We start from the raw sequence: 24473 nt of genomic DNA, 5'->3' as shown, positions 1-24473 counted from the left end.
TTCGTCTCTTATTCCTGAAGGACTCCCGAGGCCTCCTCCAGGGTGGGTAGGAGGAGACATGTGCTAAAGGAGACACGCCCATGTGTTTTCTTCATGTGTTTGTGGGCGGGCATAAACGCTGCCTTGCAATTGCTTCGTGTGTTCATGTTGGATGTTAAAATGAAATGCATTTATTCATTGGATTTCAGTGCTTGCAAGCATGCAGCCATTGGTAATTGTCGTGGAATTTGTTCTTCAATTTTTGTTTTATTCTGATGTCAAGTTTGGTTTTTATAAAAGATTCTGTGCGGAAATTTAGTCTTTTGTGAATATGAAATGAGGACCGACAGGGCATTTTGATTTTCATTTTTAGTTTGTTTTAATTTTTATTTTTAATTTTTAATTAAAATTTTTATTGTTATTTTTAATTGTAATTTTTGTTTTTTATTTTGATTTACTTTTTTAATTTTGATTTTTTATTTTAATTTCTATTTTAAATTTGTATTTTTATTTCTAATAAGTATGCGTTATTCATAATTCATAAATCGTACCCAATTATATCAGGAATCGCTGCCCCTCAGGGGGTAGTGCCGTCAGTGCACATTACGTGGTGCACTGTAGGCATTACTTAAAGGTAGTTTGCAGGGTCCTTTCTTCCCCTATCTCCACCCACTTTCATTGCTTTTGCTATACCTCCGTTCATATTCTCTTTCTTCCATCTTACTTTCCACCCTCTCCTAACAATTGATTCATAGAGCAACTACAAAAGGTTTTCCTCGTGTTACACCTTTCAATAAACCTTTTCTACTCTCAATCTCCTTTCAGCTCTGAATGACCTCATAGGTCCCAGCGCTGGCCTTTAGCCTAAATTCTATAATCTATTCTATTCTTTGTTCCATATTGCTGTCCAACCACTCCAACTCCTTCTTTTCACTATCTTAAGCACTGAATGGCCGGAAGTACCCCAGTGCGTGGCTTTGTAGCCGAATTACCAGTTATCATAATCAATCAATGAACCAGGAATCACTGGAATGAATTCCGGAGTCATTTATTCCTACCGGAATCTTCTGACCATGATAAAATTCAACCATCATAACACTCGGGAGTCAATTCCCAGCTGTAATTGTTCCAGAGAATCACCTCTGATGGATGGAGGAGGCTGTTTGGAATATACAGCGCCTAAATATCGTCGGTTCAGACATTAATTATTCAATTCGCCCCGTGATAAAAGCTCACTGGAAATATTTCCGGTATTTTATGTTTACGCCTTCCTGCGTCGCTTTTGGTTTTGCTGGATTTTGTGAGGAATGCAGATAATGTGTGTCAGTCATTAATATATTTATTTCTCAGATGCTCTTTGTCATATATATATATATATATATATATATATATATATATATATATATATATATATATATATATATATATATATATATATATATATATATATATATACACTCTTCTCACATATATATTTATATATATATACATATACAGAATATATGTATATATATACATACATACACACTGTATATATATATACATAAATTTATATATGTAAATATATATACATATATAAATTTATGCATATACATACTATGTATTTATATATATATGTATATATACATATTTATACATAGTATGTATATACATAAATTTATATATATTATATATGTATATACATAAATATAAATGCATATATATATGTATATATATATATATATTTATGTATATACATATATATATGTATGTATGTATGTATGTATATTTGACTTAATGAAAGGGAAGAGGGAAGTTAAATGAAGACAAGAAAACCGACCGCGAAATTATTATGTGAGAGGTACCTTTTAGATTTTTTGATCCTGTGTATACACACACACACACACATGCACGCACAAATACACATACTCACACACATACACACACACACACACACACTCACTCACGCTCTAAACATTCACAGTAAGGGAATCTGGCGTTTCAGAAGGCAAGGGATTTTTTTATTGGATCAAAGAAGGAATCTAAACTTGTCCTGCTGCAGTTCATTAAGAAAAGAATCCTTGGGTAACTTGGGTGAGGTTTTTCTTTAAAAATCGCTTCTGTGACGTCACTCCAAATTCATTCGAGTCTCCTGTCGTGTGGACCTGTTGCTACGGGGAATTGAAAAGATACTATTACTGAATGATTTTTTTTTTACCATGTCTAAAGCCTCACTAAGTCACATTACACTCAATTTTCTTTCCTCCAACAAAGCACCTATCATGAATTTCGTCTCTTCTGCATTATATCCTGCCATGTTGTCCATTTGCCCCTTCACACACACATACACAAACACACATACATATGCACAAACATACATGCATAAAGAAGCACACATACATACGAACACACTCACACACACACACACACACACACCACCTTGGATCATCTTGTGATTTGTATACCCACATAGAGGTATGAACTCATATGTCTGTCTGTATGTCTTCTTCTTATCTAGCATGATCCAAGCAGAGAGAGAGAGAGAGAGAGGGAGAGAGAGAGAGAGAGAGAGAGAGATAAATAAAAGTAGTTGGACCTTTCCCTCACGGCTGGAACTCCAAATCCATTATTCTTTTCCGTCAGAATTTCCCCGACCCATTTTCTCGGTGTAGTTTCATCTCTCCGTCAACGAGTTCACTTTTTTATTTCACAGTTATCCGACAAATGCAGTGGAGTCACTTTTATGCAAATACTCATATTCCGCGCAGTCACTCAATCGTTCTGACTTCAGCTTTGTAGTAGGTCATAAATATTGGTATACTTTTGTATGTATCCACGAGGCTCCGTACAGGTATACGCGATTGAATACAAAATTGAGCAAACTCCAGCGTACATACTGTGATGAAAGTTGAGAACGAATGCAACGTTCCAACTACAAGCAGAAATTCTTGGCTTGGGTAGGAGGTGTTTCCCTGATACCCAGTAAGCTTAGTTCTCCATTGTATCTGGAATTTTTACACCATTTAGACAAGTCGAAATAACGAGGTGACTGGATTTTTTTAATACTAATGGACTGAAGAGTAAGAAAGGAATCAGGGAACTGAGGCTTCAAGAACTATACTTATATCTGTATATGTACATACTTCATACATACATACACATGCGTGTATATATATGTATATATATACAGTATATATATATATATAATATATATATATATATATATATATATATATATATATATATATATATATATATAAAGATTATTTTACAAATGTTTTGTAAAAACATGAAATGCAACACATTTTCAAACCTGTCGATTTTCCCTGAATATTGCACACTGAACATTGCATTGGAAATGCTCTCAGGTTTTAAGGGCATTACTTTCTTTTGTTTTGGGGTTAGTTGTGGCAAGGGGGGGAGTCCACTTGAAGTCATTGCTCGGCCTGGCTGCTGAAGAATCAGTAATTCAGGGACTTCGTTTCCCATTCCTTTTCAAAATCGCTTTTCGGAAATACTCCTTTTCATTTCTGCCACTCGCCTCCTGCTGCTGCTGCTTTTGACATTCTTTCGCTCCGGAATTTCTGATACGCATACACACACGTGTGTGTGTGTGTATATATATATATATATATATATATATATATATATATATATATATATATATATATATATATATATATATATATATATATATATATATATATATATTATATATATATATATATATATATATATATATATATATATATATATATATATATTATATACATATATTTTTTTTTTTTCTTTTAAGATTCTCACCTGGCCTACTTACTGTATTCCTTGTTCAGGGGTCCAACCCGGGGTCTAGCTCGTGAACAGGGGCGGGGCTTACTAATACACCTTGACTGCAATTGCTAGGTCAGGCAGGAAACTTAATAGAAAAAATAGTTGGGCTGATGGCCGTACTTCAACAAGGGACTGTTGCAGATAAGCACTTAGGTTTACTTTAAATGGAATTATTTACAATTAAACACGTCAATCAGAAGACTGGGGAATGCTAGCAGATACAACAGGGGCTGCCACGTGGTTAGTTATGCTATCGCTGTTCAAAAATTGAATAGTCTATGATTAATCCTCTTGAAAGGGATACTGAAGAATTGATTGCAGTGGCCTTTTTACTGCAAGAAGCACAAGACAAGTCGATGTTTCAACAGCCGATGTACCGTCTGCAATTTGATGATGTCAGCGGTCACACAAGGATAATTATAACGATCTCGGGCGAATCGAGGGTTGCAAAGAGGGTGTCAAGATAACTCGATTCTGGTATGATATACTTGCATTAAAATTCACGCTGAGCTAAGTGAGTCAGGTCTTTGTGATAACTTGCACTTCAGAAAAGAAAATGAAAGTGCAGCGGAGGATTAAAGCTGCGTGACTGTTGAAAAAACCTCTAGTCAGGACGTTACCTTATAACGGAGCGATAGAGGGGCCTCGTCGAATTTCACCAGTTCTGGAGGGATGAGTTTAATGTAAAATGCATAGGCAATATGACTAGTTTTACAATTGGGCAGATGACCGACATTGAAATATCGCCCTTGATAGAACTGGGGCGAATTCTATTCCTTTTATTTGCTGAATGAGAATCCCTTCATTCATCGGGGATATTCGTCGATCATTGCACCCGACGACCACCATAAGGATGCTGGAATTAAACCCTTGTGTTAAATGTCTTTCATTGTATTTGCTGCTTATTACCTTTTACTGTACCTCCGTTCGTGTTCTCTTTCTTCCATCTTACTTCTTACTTTCCTCAACCCTCTCCTAATAACTGATTCATAGTGTAACTGCAAAAGGTTTTCCTTCTTTAACGCCTTTCAAACCTTTTCCTGTCAGTTCTCTTTCAGCGCTGAATGACCTCATCATAGGTCCCAGCGCTTGGTCTTTGGCCTAAATTCAATATTCTGTTCTATTCTATTCGCTGCTTAATGAATGACAGAGAAAATTATCGCCTTTACTTCAAGCTTAATATGCCTCATTAAATTCCTCTTGTGGCCCCTACGTGAACAGGGATTTAAAAATTAAAGGGAAAATTTAAAAAAATTAAAATCAAAAGGTTTTGACGGACGGGAATAATTTCCATTGTGAATTCTTGTAACCGGCAACATTAATCTAACTATAAAAGTCTGTTAAATCATTGTCTCACTTCTGGCAAATATGCAAAGTGGTGAAAAATAAAACCTGGAGAAGCGGCTCCTAACATTATTATTTGTCATTTTTCATCTCGGTAGTGAAAGTATTATTTCAGTGGATAGCATAGGAACGTTGGATAATATCTGCTTTCAGCTAACGAAATATAAAAGCCTTTGATTTCTATCCCTTATTCAAACATTATTACCCTAAGAACCTCTGCGTAAAAAATCAAGCAGAAAAATAAGTTGTCTCAATCTTACAAAGCCTATTATAATCTTCTCTCTCTGCCTTTTGTCCCAAAAGCAGAGAGGCATGGCATACCTTTTTGTTGACTGAGGTGCGTGCTGGAGAACTGCTTTGTATTTTATTTTCACTAGACTTAACACAAATGAAAATTTTGGAAAAAAAAGATGAAATTAGGACACGTGGCTTTCCCATAAATGTATATGTTGTTGTTTTGGAGAATTTCACAGCTGAGTAGATGTAAATTATTTGATATTCCAAGGGTGTTTAACACAAGAAAAATATTCATTATATTTGGCCATTCCTCGTCCCATTTCCTAAATGCCTAATGTGATCTTATTCTAATATAATAATAAGAATACCAAGCAATATATATACAAATATAAAGTAACATACAATTTGTAAAAGGCTGACTATAATGATTTATCCTAAATGGGAATTTGTATATGAACTAAATGTAGGAACAATATGACTGAAATCCTATTATTAATAAATTATCAAAATAAAAATTTCGGGCATCTAAACGTAAATGAGACTGGAAACGTCTTTCTGTTGAAATATAAATGTGATGAATATAAGTATGCTATGCAATGTTTGCAACATAAAAATATGACATGTTTCGTAAGGGAGGTCCATTAGACTATTTTTAGCAAGACACAATATTCTAAACTAACAGAAAATTATTTCAGTGTCTCATATCAGAAATAGATAGACACTTTAAATAAACATTTTCTTTTATTTATTTATTTTTATAGTTGAAACTGAATCATAATAAAATAAAATTTTCTGGGCTGTCTGGAAAGTCTCTAAAACCTGCCTGAAAGGTCGATGACAGCAGCTCTTATCTTAAAAGGGTCCTGAAAGATTTTTAGGTAAAGGTATAAGACGGTCGGCGGAGCCAATTTTACATTCACTATAAGTACATACACTTTATGACTTGCTCTACAGGCAAATAAATCTCTGTGTAAATAACGTCTTGGTAAGCGATTCTTGCATTCATATGCACACACAAGCACACACAGCACATCAATATTTATATATATATATATATATATATATATATATATATATATATATATATATATATATATATATATATATATAAATATATATATATATATATATATATATATATATATATATATATATTATATATATATATGTATATATATGTATTATGTGTATATTATGTATATATGTATATATATGTATTATGTGTATATATATAATATAATGTGTATATATATATATACATATGTATGTATATATACACACACACATATATACAGTATGCATGTTAGCATAACAACAATGTGGGTAACTAAATATCTGTTTAAACCATATTTTTATTATCAAAGAACCCAACACCCACACACACACACACATTTTGTTTCACATAAACACACATTTAACACACATTTATATATATATATATATATATATATATATATATATATATATATTATTATATAATATATAATCTTCAGTGCAGCCATCATGAAGGAACGGGTGTCTTTCCTAAAGAATATCACTAAATCCACGTCAGCAACTGACCTTCTGACGTGGATTTAGTGATATCACCAGTGTCTCAGCCAAGTATATATAGGCCCACACAGTCTTAAATCATAATATATTATTTTGACTAATTAGTTGGCTAAATTACATCAGTCACGCTTTATAGCGATAGTCTGTAGAATTTTGTATAATCTAACCCAGAAATGATTTATTTATTTAGATATATATTTTTGTTTCACATAAACTCATTCATTACGTAACTTGTTTTCAAAGTAGTGAACACACTTGTTTTTCGAGAATGATAAATTACCTGGACGAATATAATACTTTTTTTTTATTTTGATTTATATCACAAGTGTTTCCAGCCATCATTCTCAACAAACATTTCTACAGAATTTCTTTCCTAAAGGTTTTAATTTCGTAAAACGCACACAATGCAAATACCGCAAAGAATTACGACCTGTAACTGACACACATTCTTCCTGTTCATCTCGTTGGGTTAGACGAGTCCGTTGGCCCACACCAGGCTTCCTATTACTATTCAGCCGTGTCTTAGAGCGAGATTCAGACCAAGCCAGCATTAGCTAAACCACCCAACCGAGAACCGTAAATTGATTTCAATCTGATATTTTGTGATAAGATCTAGTTTCCCAATTATGATCGAAAGCCCCATTTTTTTTTATTTTTATTTTTTTTTTTTTTTAGATATTCGCGTCAACGAGGAGTAATGATCTGGCTCTGAATAAGATCTTTGAAAAGCTTTTAATATATAATGAATAAAATTCACTGTGGAGAACTTTCTGCCTTCCATCACTTGAGATACGATGTTAAGTTAGAATGACATGTGCTTTGCACTTTACTGAATGAGATTCTCTATTTGCAAGGCTCTTTTAAAAGTCAGAGAGAGAGAGAGAGAGAGAGAGAGAGAGAGAGAGAGAGAGACGCCAGCGGTGTCATAATTCCCGTTCCCAGCATCCATAATGCACGACTAATGCAATTCGCAAAAATTCCTGCTCGCGAAAGCGGGCGTCTGTCTCTCTCGAAAACGAGTTCTTTTAGAATTATGTTGAGAGTCTTAGTTACGAGAGAAGCTGGGGAAATCCTTTTCAGGAAGAAGAGCCCAGATGGTGTGTGTGTGTGTGTGTGTGTGCATCCATTTGTGTGTCTCGTCCAAAACATGTGCATCCATTACATGAAGGAATGGGAATGACTTGGTCTCAGGTTAATCCTCAAGTTTAAACAGTGAGAATCACAATTGGAATATGGTTTAAAGATGTCCACTGTTTAAGCAAGTGTTCAAAATCGTTTTGAAATGATGAAAATTTTTGGAGGGTAATATCACTCATAGACTTCATTTCTGAAATAGTAGGTTCATGTGACAGTGTCCCAGAGAATATGTCAGGTTGAATCCTCAAGACTTTATTCTTTTTAACTTGAGATTAGAAATATACAAAGAAAGGGTTTGGAATATTGTTTAAAGATGTCATTTCAGTTACCTGTTTAAGCAAGTGTTCACATTTTGGAACCCACCCAAAATTAATAACACCTTTTCAGAACGAAGATAGTTTTGCACACTTCCACAAACACCTCATCTACTTTTGGAACTCCTGTCAGTTCTCTTATAATTCATTTTAATTATAGATATCAAAAGATAAATATTTCCGTTATTTAAAACCCGAGATGGGCAAATCATTCTCTGAGAAGAGTTAGTTGGAATTATGCAGTAAATAGTGAAGGAAAAGGAATTTCCAGAGAGTCCTTTTTATTCCTTTCTATCGCTCTAATGCTCTATAATTGAAAGCGTCTCATGCACTCCGCTGGAACAGAATTAATTCCATACCGTCCTTTATGCTGTGCCTCAGTTCATCTGAATTACAAATGACGTTCGTAATCAGGACTCTGTATTACGTGTCAGTGATTCGTCGAATGCCTTAGTATGTGAAGCGTTACTTTCTCTCTCTCTCTCTCTCTCTCTCTCTCTCTCTCTCTCTCTCTCTCTCTCTCTCTCTCTTTCTCAAGTTATAGAGATTATGTTGGATGTTGTTTTGTCTGTGTCAGCAAGAGCTTGGAAGGTGTTTCAATCGGTTTTCACTCAGAAAACTATACGTACTCGTGAGGTTCCTGTTGCTATCTATATCTATATCTATCTATCTGTATATATATATATATATATATATATATATTTATATATATATATATATATATATATATATATATATATATATATGTGTGTGTGTGTGTGTGTATGTAGGCCTATGTATGTATGTACACACAACGCCTTATCGTGACTTATTACCGCTTGTATCAGAAAATCCTGAAGAAGTGTGTGGCAGTTGTCTTCGGTTGGGTTTCTTGCTTTGGAGATTTGGGCTAATTTAGTTTTTCTTTAGGGGTAGGGATTTCCAAGACATTTTTATATTCCTCCTCCTCCTCCTCCTCCTCCTCCTCCTCCTCCTCCTCCTCCTCCTCCTCCTCCTCCTCCTCCTCCTCCTCCTCCTCCTCCTCCTCCTCCTTCTTCTTCTTCTTCTTCTTCTTCTTCTTCTTCCTTCTTCTTCTTCTGTTTTGTACGTGTCCTCCTCTGTGTCCCTCTGTATTGAGGAAATGTTTTCCTTAACCTGGAGGGGAGGAAAGCGGAATTCCTCATGCGTGGAGGAAAAAAGGTTTTGACTCGGTGTTTGTCCTTATTGTGGCATTGAAGACTGAAAGTAGTCCAAATATTGTTATGGGGAGAGAGAGGGGGGGGATTTTTGTGTTATTTTTACCCTTTTTTTAACGTCATTCGAAAAATATATAAACTTTTTATTCCTGGAATTTTGATGGAAGTTTTTTCTTCTTCTATTGCTTATTCATGACAACATTATAGTATACACCAACGTTATACAGGAGGTGTTCGTCTATAACTTTAAATAAATTATTAATTAACTGTACAAATACATTTAAAAACAAAACTCTAAAGAGCTTTGGAGAATCTCTACTCTGCATGATTCTCCTTTTCCGTCTGACAAGAAGAAGAAGAAGAAGAGATACTAACAAAGAAAAACAAAAGACGAGCGGAATTGTCTACAAAACAAGGAAACTGGTCGTTAAGAGTGTCTTATGGTGGATCAGGTGAATTTTTCGTTTTGTGAAAGTATCCAGGTGTCGTCTGTAGAAAATCATAAAAGGGAAATAATTGGATAAATTGGTGTATTCCATTTTTTTTAAATAGTTGAGTTTTCCAGCCAAAGTGTCTCAGTTTTTAATAATCTGTAACATATCAAAAACTTCAGCTGTCTGTGTTGTCTTACTTACAAACCAAGCTTCCTCAAAAGTTGAGCTAAGGAGAAGCTCCGAATGATATCAAAATATTTGAAGCCAATTTTGTCAGAGTGGGCAAAGAATGGCTTACGCCAGTTCGTCAAACTAGGGAGGAATTGTACCGACTAAACTTGTGATTTACTTAAAGTTCAGATGAACACGAGAGTAACATTCCCACTGAAGCCTCAGCATCAGAGTAAATTGGAATCAGACTTTTTCCATCTGTGATATCTCGTTTCTGAGATGATCAACCTTTATAATGACTTCATCTGAGTTTTATTTCTGCATTTATATAAAGTTTTTTTCAAGGTGAAATGCTTATTTTATTTCATAAGTGCTCTATATATCAATTTAAATAAAAATCCCACACGTAAAATTATTATTTTTCAGTGTTGGTTTTCCTCAGGCAAAAGTAATATTTTTTTCCAAGACAGCTGTGTATGGATTTTATTCTTCCATAGAGATTGAGTTGTTCTAACTACAAAATCCTTTTTTAAAATCTTAAAGGGGAAATAATTGTATCGACTGAACTTGTGACATCCGTAAAATTCAGACCAGCTCTAGAATAAATTAGAGCAAATTGGAAACATGATTTTTCCAGCTGTGATATCAGGTTTCTCTTCCGAGTTCTGACAGTCAATCATTCTAAAGAACACTTCAACCGATTTATATCAAATTTCGCTTTCATCGCACGATTCATTAAACTCGTCGTCATCAACGATTTGAAATATCAGTTTGATCAGAGATTCAAATGTATGAAACTCTGACGGAGAGAGAGAGAGAGAGAGAGAGAGAGAGATGGTTGCAAATAACGACTGTTAGTGTGGTGGGCTGAGTCATAAAGATTCTCCATGACCAATAAACTTCAATTCGCACAAGTGATTTTATTCACTTTTGTTTGGAATCGTGATTGGAATCGAACCACTATTAATCCCAGGAAGACTCGCAATCAATCATTGATGGCGCAGAGGTGGTTATTGCGGAGCCCATTTTTAATGAGTGATATTGGCAAGTGGACTAATTAACGTCATAGTAAGTTGATACTGTAAGTGTTCTAACTTATTTTTAGATGTAGATATCAAATTTCAAAGTAAGATTCTCTCTCTCTCTCTCTCTCTCTCTTCTCTCTCTCTCTCTCTCTCTCTCTCTCTAACGTGCGCACACACACGTAAACCCACACACACACACACACACACACACACACACACACACATACATATATATATATATATATATATATATATATATATATATATATATATATATATATATATATATATATATATATATATATATTGTGCTTGTGAGTATGTATATGTGTGTGTGCGTGTTATTTTTCTAGTTAGCAAGAACTCCGAGCGATTCACTTTTGAAATCCCAAAGAAGCAAATATCACCATCTGTTATGATTTAAAAAGTATATAACAAACTTTGCTTTTCAAAATCAGTTGCTTCATCGTGTAACGGAAACAAGACAAAATGACGGTGACCCAACCAAACAGAATCCCAGGGAGACATTGATTAAGAAGTTACGGTAATTTACGTCTCGCCAAGGAAATAGGGACCTAATTAGCCCCTTCTCTGGGCCGAGGGGAATTTGTATGCGCCCACAGGACGAGGCATAATTAGTGGGTCTTCTCCTTCAATTAGCGGCGTGAACGATAATAGTCTCTAGTCTTGAGAGAGATCGATGACCAAATGGTTATGAAGGCAGCAATGAGGACCATTACTCACTCTGGTTTCCTCAAGGGGAGGATTTCCTCACTCTGCCCACAGCAGTTACCCGAAGGATCTATAAATACGATTTCTGTTTTTAAATTCATCTTCAGAATGGTTTAACAAGCAAACTTTTTCTCAGTAACGAGAATTGTCATGTAGCTGAAGGAAATTATGTTTTTTCAGAATTTCTCACCACATCTACACATTCAATTTACATTATGGTTAAACATAGCCCTGTTGCTTATACTACAGAGGCTCCTAACAATTGATTCATATTGTAGCTTCAAAAGGTTTTCCTCGTGTTACACCTTTCCAACCTTTTTACTGCCAATTTCCTTTTCAGCGCTGAATGACCTCATAGGTCCCAGCGCTTGGCCTTTGGTCTAAATTCTATTCTATGCTATCGAGGTCCTTTGTTTTTGAAGGAGAATGTTTGCTTTCTTAAGAGAATTTATTGCAAGGAAATTCTGCTTTCACTGAATAAACACGATTCGTGAAAAGGAATTATCAAGCTTGTGTCACAATACTCTTAGCCTCTTCTCATTCACTTCCCTCCCACGTGGAGGGATTTTAGAACAGACCCCTCTCCAGCCTTCCCCAATCCCCCTCATTCCCAGAGAGGCGTTTCTTTCTCCCTCTTTCGAATTCCTTTCACTATTCGATCTCTATTATCTACTGTATCAGGCCATATCCTTTCAAAGCTGCTCACGCTGCTTTTGCATGCGATACAGACACACACACACACACACACAAGCATTTTCTGCTTGTACAGGTTTCATTTACCTCGGACGCTCTCATCAGGGCGAGCAGATTCTTCTTTTCGGCTTCCATTGGATGTTGTCGAAGGGACGCTTTGAGATCTTTCTTTGACCGGTTTTGTTTATTATAGAGGCAGATGAGTTGGTGGAGTTGTCGTCTTTGCTGGCTCGATATATTTATAGATATTTGATGCCTTTGATGTTTTATCTTTCGAGTAAATATTGAAAGGTATATACGGTATATATATATATATATATATATATATATATATATATATATATATATATATATATTTATTTATATATGATATTTGTATATATATTAGTATATATATATGCAGTATATATATGTGTATATATATATAACTGAATCACGAAAATATGAAACATAATGAATATACATATATGTATATATATATATATATATATATATATATATATATATATATATATATATATATATATATATATATAATGATTGGAATTCCTTTCAGCTGGGTTAGGTGTACTTATGGTTCTTTGCAGCGTCCCTTCGGCCACTAGCTGCAACCCCTTTCATTCCTTTTACTGTACCTCCGTTCATATTCTCTTTCTTCCATATTACTTTTAACCTTCTCCTAATAATTGTTTCACAGTGCAACTGCAAGGATTTCCTCCTGTTACACCTTTCAAACCTTTTTACTGTAAATTTCCCTTGCAGTGCTGAATGACCTCATAGGTCCCAGTGCTTGGCCTTTTGCCTAAATCCTATATTCTGTTTAATTTTATTCTATTTAGCTGGTTTAATTTGGAATTCTCAGAAGTCTTATGTCTTCCCAAAATCTCTTCAACCTTCCTTCTTTCAAGGGGCGTGTCCCTCATCTGTGAAGGGGTGTTATTAAAAAGAGGCTCTTTATGCCCTTCTCAGTGCTCCTTCATAATAAAAAAATGAAAAATCAATCTCTTGCTACAGGTGAATTCACAGTAAAAAAAAAGACCTGAAATTCCCTTTACCTGGGGAAATTTCGGATGACCCTCAAATTCAGGCTGTGTTATTTTCTCTGGGTCTGAGATGAAGAAGCTTCATGAGATGCCACAGGCTACTTTCTTTCCCCTCGGTCTGAAGGAAGAAGCGCCACTTTCTTTTCCCTCGTTTGGAAGGCTAAACTAACTGGGCCCTCTTCCCCTTAGAAGGCTTTTTATAGTCTTTCTTACCTGTTGCACGAGATCAGCCTTTTCCTTTTCGTCTCTGGGGCTGTGGTGATAAGCTTTGGCTACAGTGACGCTGTCTCTCGTCAGGTCCTGCAAATCGTCAGGTTTTTTTTTTTTTTTCATCTCTCTCCCAGACTCATTTTAAACTTTCAGAACAAGAAGATTGTACCGTGCGCACTCTCTCTCTCTCTCTCTCTCTCTCTCTCTCTCTCTCTCTCTCTCTCTCTCTCTCTCTCTCTTTTCTTTGATCTATTTATAGTCCTTAATAATTGTGAGAGTGCAGTTCTCGTTCTCTCTCTCTCTCTCTCTCTCTCTCTCTCTCTCTCTCTCTCTCTCTCTCTCTCTCTCTCTCTCTCTCTCTCTCTCTCTCTCTCTTTTATAATCCTTGAAAACAGTAAGACTGCATTGTTCTCTCTCTCTCTCTCTCTCTCTCTCTCTCTCTCTCTCTCTCTCTCTCTCTCTCTCTCTCTCTCTCTCTCAGAGAGACAGGGAATGGTAGGTCAACATGGATTAGATCATGTCGTTTCTGTTTAAGATGAAGCTGGCTTTATGCCAGCAAGGGCTCTTGCCCCTAGGGCAGTCCTTAAACTTACAATATGAAACGAGCAGTACTTAAGCCTGGTATGCGGACCTTAAAGTAGTCACTGTGACGTCATCCTATTCCTTGTTGCTGATTGGCTGGTTTATCTTTGCTCTCAACTTTTTCATCAGTGCTATGATCTAGGTTTCAGATACCAACTAATAAATAGGGTGGTATGTGAATGAAGATGTTATTCACTCACACTCTTGAAATTAGTACCATTGTTAAGTGAAAAGGGTGAAATAAAGCCAAACAATAAAGGAGAAGGCAATTTAACCAATTCTCCCTTATGCCTTGTTATCAGCACACAAGAGCATTACTCTAGATGCAATGTCTGACAATTTTGGCCAGTTCAAACATTGAGAACAACACCGTACATACACTGATGAGGCACAACATATGTGCTTCTACTTAGCAGCATCCATGTTGTTCTTACAGCAATATTTTCATCTACCTCGGCTATTTAGAAAGGACTACAACACTGAGGTCTGGAGCTTCTTTGAGAACTAATCTCATTGCGAAGATTTCCACTCGAATTTTGTGTGCGCAAATAAAAACTTCAAATTAAATGTTGTAACAGTAGAAAAATGATTCCCAAATCACAGCAACACAGGTAATATAATAGACTCTTTTTCATGTTGGTCTATATTATCTTGGTGGCTTTGCAAACCGCTTCAGCAATTACATCAAAAATAGCTTAAACTGAAGCTGTTGACTCTTATTTTCTGTAAGAAAAAGGAAGCACTTTCTCTTCCCAAAGGATCTGCCCAAAATGGCACAAGAGGAACGAGGGAACAGATTGCCTGAGCAAACGAACCAAGCAGTTTGGGGAAATCTGTCAAATTTTGTGACTTTGCTTCAAATGTGGAAAAAATGTGAAACTTGCCCATATTTGTATCTTGGATATAGAAACATTTTTTGGAGGAGGGCAAAGGTTTAAAGGTCAAGGTCAAGGTCAACTAGAGTATAAAGGTCAAACTACAATAAACAGCCATAATCTAGTATTCAGAGCGCGTAGATATCTAAGTTTGGTTTCAAAATACTACAATGAATGCCAAGATGATAAAACATACCTCAGAATCTATCTACAACCCTCTCTTGTTATAAAAATTATTTTCAGAAGGTCAATAAAAAAAGGTATTTACCAAGCGGGTGATCTTAAACATTCATAAACAAGTCTTTCTAATGATTGCATGAGAATTTTGTGTCCTCCTCCTCCTCCTCCTACATATCATGATCATCACCATCACCATCCTCATGATCAACATGATCATGATAATCATCATTATCATCATCATCGCCACCAACAAAATCTTCATCAATGTCTTCATCGTCATTCTTGTCTCATGCACCAGCAATGTAACAAATTATTTATTATTATTATTATTATTATTATTATTATTATATTATTATTATTATTATTATTGATTTTCAATAATAATAATAATAATAATAATATAATAATAATAATAATAATAAGAATAATAATAATTTTCAATATGTACACCAATCAGATTATGTTCATCTTTCAGGATATGAAATGAGATCATGGATCCTGAGAGCTGTTTTTTGTGCAAAGGGATCATCTCAAAAAATTTAGTGTTCTTGCAGCGATCCTTCGGCTAAGCCCAAATCATGTGTCAGGTGGAGCTGCAAAGGATGAAACAGTGCTACCATCGACTGACTGAATTTGAAAAATAAGTCTGCCTTACATTCTGCAAGCCGAGTGAACTTACTGAGAGTTTTGCGTGTGAAATGAGGCTGATGGGACAAGGAATGCTATTATAAAGTATCAGTTTCGCTCTTCAGAGAGCAAAAGCTAAAATCGTTCAGCAAACATCAAATCAGTCAGAACAGCCATCATCATCAAAATCAAAAGACGCCACTCAACCTAAGCCCAGACTTTCAGGAAGGTGTAAACCACATCAGATGATAAAGAATGCATATTTTGTGGACAATTAGGGAAAATCTATCCTTCACCGGGTTGTCAACTATATCCCAGATGGCAACATTAAGCTGGGAATTCAAATTCTTCAGGATTATGAAATTATGGCTAGATTACCTCTGGGGTGATCTTATGGCAGCTGATGATGTCACTTGTATGCCTAACAACCTTCAACAATCGAGTGCATAGCAAGCAACTAGAAGTATACCTCAAGTCTAAAGTTCAAAGCAGAGATTGCTGGTTTCAAGCTCTTGGGGAGATGTATGGTGAAATCAGCTTGGGAGTTGCAGAAGGTAAAAAATATTTCAGGCTGAAAGACCTGAGGGAGGGACTGGATGAGGCATTGGTAAAATGTGGATATTAGGCAAGTTATGTTCATCACACTCGACTGAAAGAGGCCATTATTGGTCGTTTTCCTGGGATTAGAGAGGAGACTGATGGAAAAAAAATGTGCTGTTTGTTTTTCCTGACTCTATGAAGGACATTATGAAAGCTGCAAAACTGGCACTGCAGAAAGCGATTCCTGGATCCTAGCTAAAGCTGCAGCTATTATTCGCAAAGAGATTGAAGATGGACCTTTGTGGAATGTCAGTGGGGAGTTTGAAGACAACTGCCAAGAGAAGACCATTCCTCCAGCTTTGACATTCTTTCTTCGGATGGCTCTTGAAGGACCTGCATTGAAGCGTGAACAGAGCCAGTCAGTATTAACTATTGGTCAACTAATGATTTATAACTGCTTGTCAAAAAGGGCAATATCTAACAAGACTAGTAGTCTCCACTCTGTCCAAGAAATGCCTTTTATTTCAACTCTAGCATTTGTTTGAGAATGATAGATCAATTGCTATTTTTTTAGTGCATCATGATTGATGTGCTGATAGTTGAAAAATAGTTAGATAAGTAATGGAACATTCGTATTTCTTCATAGGTTCGAACCATGGACACAGATGTGGCAGTTGTCTTATGCAGACGAATGGTCAACCTACCTCCTGATGTTGAAATTTGGCTTGTGATGGGAAAAATAATTATAACTCAACTTTGTATAAATGATGTTATAGAATTTTTAGGTCCACCTTATAGCACGTGCACTCCCATTTTTCATAAATTCACCGGATGTGACACGGTGTCTGCATTTTTTGGAAAAGGAAAGGTAATGGCTTGGAACACATGGACAAAATTAGGTGAGGAATTAATTGAAGTAATGGGTAGTTTAACATCCAATGACCTCAGACCTATTACTTCAGAGGATCAAACTTTAACACAGTCCAAAAATTCACATATAAGTTGTATGATTCTAGCCACTGACTTGGAAGACGTCAGTATACTAAGAGAAGCAATGTTGAGTGCCTTCCGCCAACTCAAGATGCCTTTACTACTCATTCAAACAGATCTCTCTACCAAGCCTATATTTGGGCCAGAAGTGACTGCCCATTACTGAATATGCCCTCACGAGCAGATTATGGGTGGAAGACGGATGCAGACTCAAATCATGGATTCCTCAGTGGGCATCACAGCCCCCTTTTCTCCACCACAACACTGCAAGTGCAAACAAACCTGCAGTTCTTGCATCTGCAAAAGTCTTCTCTGTCCTGCACTCGACTTTGCAGTTGTTCCTGTATTGAACAACTTAATAACTAGTGAATCTTAGAGACATCGCTGTGCACAGTATGAGAAGACGATAACATATTATTATCGATAGTTCTAAAGCTGGAAGCATCCAAAAAAATTGAAATGCAAATTTTTTAAACTATCCTCAACCTTTCACGATTTAATTTTGAATGTGATTTTGATATAGCATCCAGTGTTTTTATGATAACAGTTCTGTCAATATGCTAGCATTCTATATTAATATTTCGTTATTATCCTCAGCATTTTCAGTATGCATATAGGCTATAATGTTTCACATTGCTTGATTGCACAGATTTTTTCTAATTCCTGAAATGGAATGAATGTTATATATATATATATATATATATATATATATATATATATATATATATATATATATATATATTCTTTTTTCATAATTTCTAAATATATTTTGGAAGAATTAAAGAAAAACAGACCAAAGAAATTTTGTGTTGTTTGTTAGATAAATGAAAGTAAGTAACTATGGTTTCCCATTCTTTGCTTGTCGTACCGTCCGTTTTTACACATCTATATATATTTTTTTTTTAACACAAGTATCACCTTTATTTTATTTTGTACTTCTAAAATGTCTTGTTTAACGTTGTTTCATCAAATTTGCACTTTTTAAGAGATCATACTATCATTCAATAACTGAATCTTCAATCGGAAACAAATAGAGGAGATTTTTTTTATCCATTATCTGTCTTTAAATAAATAAGAGTCCTGATGGATAAAATTAGTTCTATTCTTTTCTTTTCTCACAAAATGGGGATCATTTTGATACCAATACCACATTTCTAGGCCTTCTGAAGGCTGAAATATATCTTGGTATCGCCAAATGACCTGGCTGACCTTGACCCTGACCTTGAAACTTTTGCCCTTTAGGACTAAAATGTTTCTACTACCAAAACATACTGCTGTTCCAAGTTTCATGTTTTTTTCCACATTTGCGGCAACTTTTCAGTTTTTCCCCTGACTAAAGTGTTTGTTGTCCCAAATCAAATTTCTTCTGAGCAGCTTTGCCGCAATGGCGCTGAATGCCTTCCTGCTGGAGGAGGCGGAATTTGCTTAACCAAGTTTCCAGCAATGGGACTCTGCCATTTTGAATTTTACTTTTGGAAACAGATCTGTGAAAACTGCTTTCTTTGTGTTGCCTAATCACACTACAGCTGTCTCTTGATTGGAGGTGTTGTGAAACTAACTGCGTCAGCTGTATTCTAAAAGTCCCGCTCCTACGACAGCAAAGATTAGATATCAGAGTAATTGTATCTCAAGTTGCGAGAAGCATAATCGAAAATGTTTATAACTAGCAAATCAAAATTGCTACAAACCATTATAACAATTATCTTGAAAGGTTTCTTTATGACCTAGAAAGCTGCACAAACTGTCTTACTGTTCCAATCAACTGGCGGATTAGGGATTATTGAAGGAATCCTGAAGCTAAGTATTCAGAGGAGAAGAACAAGACGGAATGAATGATCAGATCCGGCAATTGTCATCTCATCTTCTTAACTAGGAGACATGGTACCCTTGGCAGGCGTCAGAGGAAGCTTGAGAAATGACAATTTTTCTCTTTGGAATAGCATCTGTAGAAAAGAGAGAGCGAAGAAAGTTTCCGTGCTGGAGGAGGAAAAGTAGACCTATAAAAAAAATAACCTAACAAGGGTTGGTTGGAAGTTTTGTCATTAATTCAGTTCTGTCAAGAGGGACCCACACGCCATTCCATTTCGCCTCCAAACACCAAAACTAAATCGAAATATATCACACAGGTTTTCTAGATACACACCGTCACTTTTAATCATTTCTGAAAAAACCATAACAGAAACTAATTCTCTGATTGGTTGCTGTTCTGTTCGGTTGAATTAGTCAGCCAATAATAAGGCATCAATCTAGTTACATAACAAAACAGTGTCTTTGTTTATTATCCTTTCTGTTGTTTGTATTCTTCTTACATACACACTCCTATTCATAATACATGCAAGTTTACATACGTGGACATCTTATAATATCATGGCACTCATGAAATGAATAATATCTTATCTCTCCTCTAAAATGTATTAGCAAGGGCGTGGCAGGAGAGAGAACAGACCATTTGTCAAGACCCAGTTTGCATAGATACCATTCTCTCTCTCTCTCTCTCTCTCTCTCTCTCTCTCTCTCTCTCTCTCTCTCTCTCTCTAAGTTTTCCTGTGGAATTGAGAGTGAACAAACACGATGACAAATTTCTGAAATGCCTGAAAATTGTGACTTTCAGCGACGTTTCTCAGTCATCAGACTCTGTCGGTCGACCCCCTGGATAATCTCTTGTGACAGGAAATCTATATTTAAGTGAAAATTTTTTGTTTGAGAACCATTGGCGTCAGTTTGGATTTGCATGAAGTCTCATGGGGAAGATTAAAAGTTCATGATTAGCAAAAAATGTACAGAATACGAAAAGTCTTGAAAAGGGGAAAAAATTACATCAATGAAAGAAAAAGCAACACAATCACAATGGAAAAAAGGGAGAATGATACAATACAAGAAGGAATACCACATGATGTATGTATAAAGTGAGGCCGTGGCAGTTTTGCCGTTTTGTGGAAATTAAAACAAGAAAAACATTTATTATGTTTTTTTTCGTTTTGATAAATTGATAGGACTCTTTTGTCGATGAAAATGGCGGATGTATTTCGTGTTGAAGTTTGGAAAGTGTGAATTAATGATAAGTTGAAGGGTACAGTATATGATGGAACGGTGGCATCGTTGAACGTACTTTTTAAACATACTTGTACATATGCGCACACATGTGCACTATATATATATATATATATATATATATATATATATATATATATATATATATATATATATATATATATATATATATATATATATGTGTATATATATATATATATATATATACTGGAAATAACAGTAATACTAGTAATAATATGTTTGGGGTACGGCATGCGAGCCTAAATATCCACCCCAGGTTTCTCGTTCGTGAAAATGAAACATCGTGTAACTTATTTATTGCTATGGATGGTTCGTGCATACCTACACACACATACACACACATATACATATATATATATATATATATATATATATATATATATATATTGTATATATATATATATATATATATATATATATATATATATATATATATATATATATATATATATATATATATATATATATATATATGTATGTATGTATGCACGAACTATCCATTTTCGCGAACGAGAAACCTGGAGTGGAGACTGGAAGGCTTGCATGCCGTAACCTAAAATTATTATTACTATTATTACCAGATAATACCTTCCTCCACACAATAATACCTAAGCCAGCAGCGTGTTCCTGGTGGCTGCAATTCATTGCAAAGTGTGCATGTTGATCGATACCAGATCTTTGCAAGAGAGTTATGTGGTTTTTCGTTCATGTGTGAAAGGAGGTCGTCTCAGGAGAGAGAGAGAGAGAGAGAGAGAGAGAGAGAGAGAGAGAGAGAGAGAGAGAGAGAGAGAGAGAGAGAGTGCATGCGCGCCTGGTTGGAATCTTTGTCATTTGCTTTAGCTCTGCAATTTTTCTTTTTTTATTTTATTTTGCCTTTAGTTTCATTTTCTCTTCTTGGCTCCTGTTCGATGTTGTGCCTGAGTTGTTTGTTTTTGGCCTTCAAGTTGCTCTTCCTCGTTCTTCTTTGTTCTAATTGTGTTCTTGTTTGTTCTCCCTGGAGAATATGTGACACGGAAGAGGCAGTGGAATGTTTATGTATGTGATTATGATTTTGTTTTCATAAACATTTCCCTCTTCAAAAGTAATGTTCCTTGCAATTTATATGTATGTATATATGTATATATATATATATATATATATATATATATATATATATATATATATATATATATATATATATATATATATATGTATATATATGTGTGTGTGTGTGTGTGTTATAAAGATAATTCTTAATATGTACAATGCCATCTTAACTTCAAAATCTTAAATAGTCAAAACCATGAAAGATATATTGTAACTAACCAGAGCCAAAAATATTAATGTATCCAAACCGAGAAATCCCCAAATCAGCCAGTGAACGCCGGTCGCTTCAAGTCATAGCTTGCAAATTTGCATATTCATCAAATCAGACGTCAACTCATGCCAACCTTCTACCAAGGTCTAATAAAAGTCATTTCATCAAAGGGTTCTCTCGTAATTAACATGACAAAACAAAGAAAATTATTTATTAGACAACGTCATATATCGTAGCCAATGAAAAAATCAAAAAACTTCGATTGCAAATTTTTTGACACCAATCAATATATCCCAAAATAATAAAATCTGGTCACTTTTACCAGACAAACATAATTCTAATATAGTCAGAAATTCCCTTAACATGTGACCACTAACATCAATCTGAAAAAAGGTCACCTAAAAAAATTAAAGCACATATGTGTCTGGTAAAAGTGATAGAAATCTACATATATATATAATTATCCCATATATATATATATATATATATATATAATATAAATATAAAGAACTTTATATATATATATATTGTTATATATATATATATATATACATATATATACATATATATATATATATATATATATATATATATATATATATATATATATATACATATACTGTATATATATGTATCATCTGAAAACGTATTTTATCCTTCCCCCGACTTCTTCCATAACCAAAATCCTAAATCTCAAAACACGAAAGACAACCTGCCTTTAAAGTCAACACCGTCATCCCTGCTCATCGAAGTCAATCTCTCTCTCTCTCATGTCATAGCTCAAATTAGATCAAGGCTAGACGAAACTCATGTTCTACCAAAATACAGTTTTTATTCCCAAACTTAACATGACAAAACAAAAGCAAAATTAAAGAAGAGAAGGTCAAAGACTGTCCTTAACTTCTGGCAAAAATGTAAATGAAAAATCAAACTCTCGAACTGGTAAATCTATTTTGACACCAGTCAATTACATATCCCAAAACTAATGTCAAAGTCTGTCATGACCGGAAGTCATAGTTATATGTCAGAAATTCCCTTAACATGTGACCACTAACAAATCCATCTGAAACAAAAGGTCACCTTTAAAATAAAGCACAAAGACATATAAATGCATAAATGGGAGAATTCCCATGTTACCAAAATCACCCAACACATCCCAAAGGTTATACATGGTATATATGCAAGACAAGAAAGAGAAAAAATATTCAGTAATAATGTCAATGAAACTAAAAGAGTACACAATTAACTCAATGTCCAATCGGGCATTTTAAAATTAAAAGATCACTTCTCACCTTTACTGGCAAAAGTCTAGCGCCCTCACCTAGGCAGCACATTCACCAATTCAAGTTACTGCCCGAATCCCTCATCTGTACTCGAGATGCCAATTTATTACCCATCAATGACCCCCTTTCGAGCGGACTTACACACACACTCATAATTCTAGAACATTCTCCTGCCACTCCCTCGTGACGTGGAGATCTCGTGACACGATACAGGTCAATAGGGTCAACACTCGGGTCTACGTGAGGCACCTAGATCTCCAAGACCCAAATTCCTTTCGCTCATCGCGAGAACTACAGTTTACAAAGAGCCTGGTATACGCTGACACAAGTGTTCTTCTCGCCCCAAGATTTCTTAAACATGCTTGACACTGTCGCACATTCCATCAAGGAACATATGACATACATTTCAATGCTCCATAACTATATACTATTTATTCTATAGGAGCTGTGAACACAGATATATATATATATATATATATATATATATATATATATATATATATATATATATATATATATATATATATATATATATATATATATATATATTTATCACATATTGTTCTGTGCATTAGTAGAATTACTAGAAAGGACCTCATTCAAACTGGAAATCATAGTTTAATATTATAATATATTATATTTATATATATATATATATATATATATATTATATATGCCTATATGTATATATATATCTCATGAAAAAGTATACCTGTAAATCGTTCATTTATCTTAAATCAACATCAAATATTATGATGCCTAATATTTGTACGTTTTATTATGTCGAAATAATATATATTTCAAAGAAAGTGCCTTTAAGTATTAAACAGACCGACGTTAATAATTAATTATAAGTAGTTACAGTGAGATGAAGTCATTATATCATCTTTAAAAATATTTCCTTTTATGTAGGTTGAAATGAAAATGAATAATGACTTTGCATATCTGCTGGAGATTATTCTTCATAATGGTTCTGTTGCATGGGAAAGGGAGCTTTATAACTCACAGACAATGAAAGATCGCTCATGTCATTAAGGGGAAAGGCAATTAAGAAAATTGAACAACGAAATATCGCCATGAAGGGATAATAATATGTTGATTGTAGTGAAGAATTACAGTGAGGGTCTTGTTTATTGTGCAGCTATTTGATTATATATTTTCCTGCCTTTTTA

Source organism: Macrobrachium rosenbergii, chromosome 15 (genome assembly GCF_040412425.1).
Source record: "Macrobrachium rosenbergii isolate ZJJX-2024 chromosome 15, ASM4041242v1, whole genome shotgun sequence".
NCBI classification, from domain to species: domain Eukaryota; kingdom Metazoa; phylum Arthropoda; class Malacostraca; order Decapoda; family Palaemonidae; genus Macrobrachium; species Macrobrachium rosenbergii.
Note: the sequence above shows the minus strand (reverse complement) of the source record.